The 7,609-nt window shown below is 46.5% G+C and overlaps 1 pseudogene; it reads right to left on the reverse strand.

Moving 5' to 3' along the window:
* Window positions 1-4,495: 4,495 nt before the first annotated feature.
* On the reverse strand, window positions 4,496-7,350 carry LOC144309873 (bromodomain-containing protein 3 pseudogene; annotated as a pseudogene).
* Window positions 7,351-7,609: the final 259 nt, after the last annotated feature.

Genomic DNA, 7,609 nt, shown 5'->3' on the forward strand with positions numbered 1-7,609 from the left:
GAGAAGCAGTTAAAGCTGCTATTGTTCTTTGTTTGTTGTTTCAACTCAGGCTGATCCATTCCCCAAGTTCCCTGACCAAACAGGGCCGCTGTGCAACTTCAATTCTACCAGCTTCTCAGCTTGACTGCTATTGGGTCACAAAGCTTTCAGGAGTTTTCTCCAGCCCTTCTTGTCAAATTGGACTAGAAGATACTCTCCACAGTCGAGGAAGGGAGCTGTGATTCAGTTCCCTGCCTGGGCTTAGGCAAACTTGGCTCTATGGTCAACAGTATTCATTTGATCAGAATAAATAAGATCTATATTCTGCTAATTCCCTGGTCAGAGTATATATCCATCTTGGTTCTGATAATGAGGAAAGCCTCTGGTTGGTATTATTACTTGGACACTGCAAGTATGGACTTGGTCGGCCAAGGTCGTATGCTAGTTGTTGCAAGCCTCTCTCCTATTCTTTGTCACAGTTAGAATCCCAGTGTTTGAACCTTATAGTTTTCCAGCAATCCCTGTGTAGGCATGAGATCAGAGTAGGGGTTCAAACAAAGCAGCCACAGTGCTGAGTTGGGGGGCTGGCTATTCCCCCCTGTGCTCTCTTTTCCCACTGGAAGAATTGGAGGCTTAGTTGAGACCTCAGGTTGGTGCTGAAATGGCCTGGATTTGGGGGGAGAAGTGCAGCCAGCGTGTGGCCCCTTCTCTTCCTATGCAGTTTGTCTTGGCCTCTGAGGTGTGGGGAGTACCTCACCATCATGTTCTAGGGTTCTTTCAATGTTGTCTTGCTCTTGAATAGTTGTTCATTTGTTTTGGGAGGGGAGTGAAGTCAGGAATATCCTATGTTGCCATCTTGGTGATGTGATTCTTCATGTTCTTTTTTTTAAATAAAAAGATTATCCTTTCCCTTTAGTAATTATTTATTTAATCACATTATACTTAATAAGATAGTTGAAAAGAGGATAGGAGACCATGATTTGGCTATGGACCCATGATCATAGTGAATTGAGTTAGAAAATTAGCAAATGAGGGGATCCCTGGGTGGCGCAGCGGTTTGGCGCCTGCCTTTGGCCCAGGGCGTGATCCTGGAGACCTGGGATCGAATCCCACATCGGGCTCCCGGTGCATGGAGCCTGCTTCTCCCTCTGCCTATGTCTCTACCTCTCTCTCTCTCTGTAACTATCATAAATAAATAAAAAAATTTAAAAAAAATAAATTAAAAAAAAAAGAAAATTAGCAAATGAGCTCCAAATTTCTAGAGTATTTATTTTTATTTCTTTGTCTGATTTTTTGGCAGAGTTAATGTTATACTGTGGATCTGTTTTATTTATAGAAATTGTTTTTTTTACCCCATTTTTATGAATCTATGTGTTAAAAATTCTGACACTTGAGTTGAGGAAAAGACAAAGAGTTCAGGAGAATAAGAGTAGGGGTCTTTGTTTTGCAGCAAAGGGAGAGAAGCCCATGGATTTTAGGCTGAGAGTCTGGTGGTGGACTGACTGACATATCAGTTTCTCCACAGAGAACCTTAATTGCTTGACAAAACAGGCGTTTCCTATGAGGAGAAAAACACAATACCACCCTGAGGATTTCTATTCATAAACATAAATCCTCCTTAAAAGGAATACTGGCAATCTAGAATTTCAGATATTTAATATTTTTAATGAAATTTATCCTAATTTTCTCATTTTTGTAAGCATCTGTAACCCAACTCGATTTCTCTTTCTTTTAGATGAGACTATTACTTACCTCCAAAGAGTTATTAAATTTGCCATGGATTTAGGTTTTGGGTGCTTCTAAAATATCTCCAAACTTTTTAGGAAAGAGAATACCAAACATATGTTTTAACACAATTTTGGCACGAAAAAAGAATTTTTTTCAAAAATTGGGGATTTCAAAAAAAAAAAATTGGGGATTTCAAAACTAGAGGTTATAGCAATTTGCAGATTATTGAGAATCTTGATTATTTAATTGAATGTTTCCTTATTTAGAATACTAAACTACAACTACTTTAATTCAACCTAAGTGTATTTTATGAAGCCTATCTTCCTGCCACCTTGCCCCCCACCCATTTTTTTCCCTTAAGGGTCACTATGTTAAAAAAACAGTCAAAGCAACAAAATAGAAATGTTCTAGTTTGTCTGTGCTTAAAGTGCATTTTGAAATTTGCTTTTAATCCTCTCATGGTCATGAAGATACTCTTCAGAAGTTTCTATTTTTGTGAAAACATATTAGCTTTCTCAGACTAAAATACACTGAGCTTGATTTAGTCCCAGAAAATAACCCATATACTGGAAAATGAAGATTTCATACATCAAATAGCACCAGTGGTGCATTTTCTCAAGTCTACGTTGTGTAAACAGGACATTTTTACATTATTTTGTTCTATTCTCCATGGTATAATGTAGATGAGAAAGCCAAAGTTTTCATAAACAACTCTGTACACAGTAAAGATATTTTAATATTCCCAAACAATATTTTTGATCACTGTAATTTATTTCTGCCTGCAAACTTTTGAGTCATGTGCTTTTTTCTTTTTTGAGATCTAAACTATTTCTCATTTTCTACTTTATGTGTTCACAGGAAAACCACATAAGTCAATACTTAGCATTTGGATTCAGTAAAGGCTAAGCAAAGACAGGTGGAGCAATATAGGAAAAAGGAGTGATTTATTATTTTTATGATGTTCATTTTCTTTTTTTTAATTTTTTTTATTTATTTATGATAGAGAGAGAGAGGCAGAGACACAGGCAGATGGAGAAGCAGGCTCCATGCACCAGGAGCCCGACGTGGGATTCGATCCCGGGTCTCCAGGACCGCGCCCTGGGCCAAAGGCAGGCGCCAAACCGCTGCGCCACCCAGGAATCCCTGATGTTCATTTTCAAACTTAAAATACTAATTGTAGCTTTTCCTCAAACTACTATATCTGCTAAATATAGGCATGTTGGTTGGCATTTCTGTAGCTGAGATCTAAAAGAGAGTCTTGAATGAGTTTGTGTGTTGGTGCTTCGGAAGCCAGTTCCAGTAGTAACTGTATTCATGTTTTCATTAATTCATTACCCTCTGGTAGTAATTGTTCTATTCTGCATTGAGATTTAGGAATTTCTTTCATCCCATGTATGCTTTGGGAGAAAGCTTGAATTGCCCATCCCTTATGTTTTTTTTGCTGTGAATATATTGAGCATGTGGATGTGTGTGTGTGTGTGTGTGTGTGTGTGTGTGTGTGCACATCTTGGTCTTCTATTTAGGGCTGTGCTTTTTCTGCATATATTGTGAAAAAAATGTTTCAAGAAAGTGTTTTTTTTTTGTGTGTGAGATTTGGCATTTTTAAACTTCATTATAGATTTAAAGTCTTCCTAAAATAGAAGATGGGGAATGAAGCGACTATTTTCCAGTTTATGCTCTTTTCTATAAACCTAACTGCAGAATAAACCTAAATTTGTTAATTATCGAGCATCTTATTTTTTATTAAGTGCATATTCATAAATAAGTCCTTGTAGAAAGAAGGGTATCTAGTTGTTTTCTTCTTAGTAAACTGGATTTTTATTGTCATCTTCATATTGTCCTCAAGTTATAATTTAGACACTGTTTGGCAGTGAACAAACACAGTCCCTCGACAGAAGTGATTGTAAAAGACTGGAATGAGAAGTTGTTGAGGTAAAAGTTTCATCGTTACTGTGACATAAAACCAAGAAATGGAGAAAAAGTCCATTCCTTCCCATTTATGGAGTCACTGATCACTGACTGGGGGAAAATATATATTTTTTGTAGACAAGTAAAATCTGGTAAATAACCCATGGTATTTTGAAGAATCTTTGCTGTAGATAATTATGTTGCTGGATTAGAGAAATTCAGGTGAGTAGAAATAAATAATAAAACATAAAGTATATACTATGGAGTCAAGACAAAAAATAAAAGATTTTTCTTATTTGAAAATTCTATTGAGAATAAGATCCATATTTAATAAGAAAGTATTTTTCTATGATTATTCAAGATTAAATTTCAATAAGTTACATTATCAAGGATGTCTATGGAGAGAGTAGTTTTTTTTCCTGTGCCTTTTCTTTGAGCTCCTTTGGATTTTATTTTTCTGCAAGATCATTGTTCTTCACTCTAAAAGTTATAAATTAGAACTATAAGGGGCATTTTTTGTTTTTGTTTTTGCTTGTATGTCAGAACTTCTCAAGTCTTTTTCTTTTCTCCCATAAGTATCGCTCTGGTCCATTTTGTTTCTATTTTCATACTAGCAGTGTGTATGAAAAGTATAAGAAGAGACAATGATCCTCCCCTAGTCAACACCAAGTTTCCTTAGCAGCCCATGTCTCCTTGCCTTGCAGAACTTTACCATGTAGATAGTGAAATTTACATTAGATTTTCGTAGAAAATTGCTGAACCTTACAAAAAAGTCTCCTTTAGTTTAGTTTTGTTTTTTTATCTTTTTTTTTTCAGTTGAGGTAAAAGTTTCAGTGTATGGAAAGCTGCCCGTGGCACACGCGCCCCCGTGTTCCCTCCCAGGAGCTCCCGAGGCCCCTCCCTCGGTGCCCACCCGCCTCTCCCCACCCCTGCAGAAGCCCGGACTGGAGCCCGCAGCACCTCCACAGTCCCCCCACCCTGCAGCAAGAGGTGACCCCAGCCGCGGGGCTGAGCTGGGGGGACAGAGACATCGCCTGTTTGCAAAGCTGACAGCCTTCGGTGCAGTACCATCTCAGAGAAACTTCCTTTCAAACAATGCTTTCTGGAGCTACAGACCAGCTTGGGCATAAGAAAGGGGCTTTGCAAGAAACTTCAGATCACATCTGACATGGTTTTCTACGGTCATCAGGTCAGCGTTTGAAGTTGCCGTCTCCAAGCAACTCAACTCAGTAAGGAAGGGAAGGCTTTATGCGGGTTCACACCTTCTCATAAAGCCTCACATACACACGAGAAAGATCTTAGACCTATTAAAGCCAAAACTGGAAGATTCCATAACACTGAGTTTATTTATCTTTTTTAATTTTTATTTATTTATGATAGTCACAGAGAGAGAGAGAGAGAGAGGCAGAGACACAGGCAGAGGGAGAAGCAGGCTCCATGCACCGGGAGCCCGACGTGGGACTCGATCCCGGGGCTCCAGGATCGCGCCCTGGGCCAGAGGCAGGCGCCAAACCGCTGCGCCACCCGGGATCCCTGGATTCCGTAACACTGAGTTTTAAAGAAAACCTGCAGGCGCGGAACCAGAGCAGCAGATCAACCAGAGCAAGGGACACTGCAGAGTTCCGGCGGGTGCGACTTCGCTGGTTTTGTCCTGATGTGCGAGTCCAGCGCTCAGTCTGAGTCGCTGCAGTGGAGCTGGATCCGCCGAACTGCTGCTCCCGGACCGAGGAGCTGCTGCTGCTGAGCCGGGCGGCCCTCCCGAGGGCGCAGAGCCCGCTTTCTCCTCCTTGGCAGGCTTCTCGTTGTTGTTCAGCTGCCCACGGACGTCCTGCCGCGCGTCTCCGACTCCTTCCTTTCCGGAGCTAACTCCTCCTTGGACTTGGCCGCCTGCTTCTTCCCGCTCGTGGAGAAAGGCTCCCTTGGCTTTTCCTGTCAACAACACTTGACGCATCTCTCTAGCTCCCGCACAGTGGTGGGTTTCAGAGGCTCAAAGTCAATCTCTCTCTGCTCAGGCCTGGGTCCCTGAGCGAGGGCTCCGGGACTGGATGAAGTGGACCCCGCAGCCCCGTGTCCCCGGGCAGCCGGGTGGTCTAGGCTGAGCTGGCGCCCTCGGCCTAGCTCACGGGCAGGCCTTGCTCCTCCTCTCCGGGTCGTCGAGGCCGATGCCTGCTTGCCGCCCTGCTTCGGCTGCCTGCTGGCCTGGCCGCGCTGCCGGCCTTCTCAGCGGGAGCCCTCTTCGGTTGGGCCTGCTTGGCGGCGGGGCCCCCTTGGCCTTCTCGTCCTCAGACTTGGCCTTGTGCCTCTCCGTGTCCTCGTCTTCGTCCGCGTCCTCCTCCTTCTCCTCCTTTCCCTTCGGCTCCTTCTTCCTCTCTGGCTTGTTCCCGGGCCCGCGACAGGGCGGCGAGCTGCTCCTGCACAGCCTTCAGCTGCTCCTGCAGCTCCGCCAGCCGGGCCCGCTCCTCCTCCTCCTCCTCCTCCTCCGAGCTCTCCTCCCTGCTGCGGCTGCTCTCGGCGCCCCTGCTCAGCCGGCATCTTAGCAAACCGCACCTCAAACACGGCCGCAGCTTCCTGGCCACGGCCACCACCTTGTGGCCTGGGGGTTGTACTGGTAACAGCTGGAGAACATGAACCGGATGTCAGCAGCGAAGCCCTGCGCGTCTGGGCACTCGCGACTGTCCGTCTTCTTGACAGTGCTGAGGTCCATCGGGTGCTCGGTGACGTCGTGGTAGTCGTGCAGCTCCAGGGCCTCGGCGTCCACCGGCTGGAGAAGGGCCAGGCGCAGGCCGCACGCTTCTTGCACGGCCTTTCCTCGAGGACGCTGTCACAGTGCCGCGAGTGCTCGGCAGCTCGCCCTTCCGGCCCGCATGCTGAGGCACCTCGCCGTCCTCTAGACCCTTCCAGGGCGGTGCGATGGGGCGGCCCCCACTCTCTCGCCGAGCCCCCACCTCGGCCTGCTTGGGGTCTGACGATGGCGGCGGCGATTCGCTCCGGCTCGCGGATGGAGTGGGCGTCGTGGTGGCTGCTTTCCGCTTTGCACCCTTTTCCTTGACGACAGGCGCTGTGGGAGGGACCACAGGGATGGATGATGGGCGTCGAGGGAGGGGGTGGGGCGGCGGCGGGGGCGCAGGGACCGACGTGATGTTTGCGGTAATGGTTGGCAGAGGGGGGGCAGCAATGACAGGCGTCTGGAGACAGTGGGGGGACGCTCTGGAAGGGGGTTGCTGGGGAGACAGAGGACACGGCCACCACTTGCTGCCCACCTGCACTCCGGGTTCCTGCGCCGCGTTCCGGCCTTTGCCCTTCGGAGCAGGGGGTAATAATTCAACTTCGTCCTGGGGCACCTGGGCCACTCTCTGCAGAAAAATTTTCTCTAAGGCTTGGGCCGTTAGCACTGTGTCATCTGTGGGCTTGTTGTAAATGTAACAATTTGTAAACATGGTGTGGAAGTCCTGCACGCATTCGCTGGCGCTCCAGTAATAATTATTTTCTAGTCTCTTCTGAATAGTCCCCATATCCATTGGGTGTTTATGATTTTATGGTAATCGGGCAAGTTTAGCTTGATTGCATCCACGGGCTGGTAGAAGGGCCAGGCGAGCTGGTGATTCCAGGGCGTCTTTACCACCACGTTCTGCGGTACTGCAGCTGCTTGGTCTTGCGGCCAGGCTTGGCGGGGTTGGAGACCTCCCGCGGGTTCCCCGGGATCCCCGCGGGCGCGACCGTCCTGGTGGTGGACATCCTCCGCGGCTCGCTCACTGGCCGTCACAGCAGCGGCTCAGGGAGGCCCTCGCTTCCACTGCGCTCCTTTTGGAGGCCTGACATCCCCTTTGTAGGCCCAGCCAGGCAGCACTTGGCCTCGGCGGCTCCGACGGCCGTCCCTCCGCTCCCTATATAGATTCTGGATAACAGTTCTTTATTAGATGGTTCTTTTGTAAATATTTTCTCCAACTCTGTGCTTTGTCTTCTTATTCTCTTGACATTGCTGTTTGCAGAACAG

Source organism: Canis aureus, unplaced genomic scaffold (assembly GCF_053574225.1).
Source record: "Canis aureus isolate CA01 unplaced genomic scaffold, VMU_Caureus_v.1.0 ptg000223l_RagTag, whole genome shotgun sequence".
Classification (NCBI taxonomy): Eukaryota; Metazoa; Chordata; class Mammalia; order Carnivora; family Canidae; genus Canis; species Canis aureus.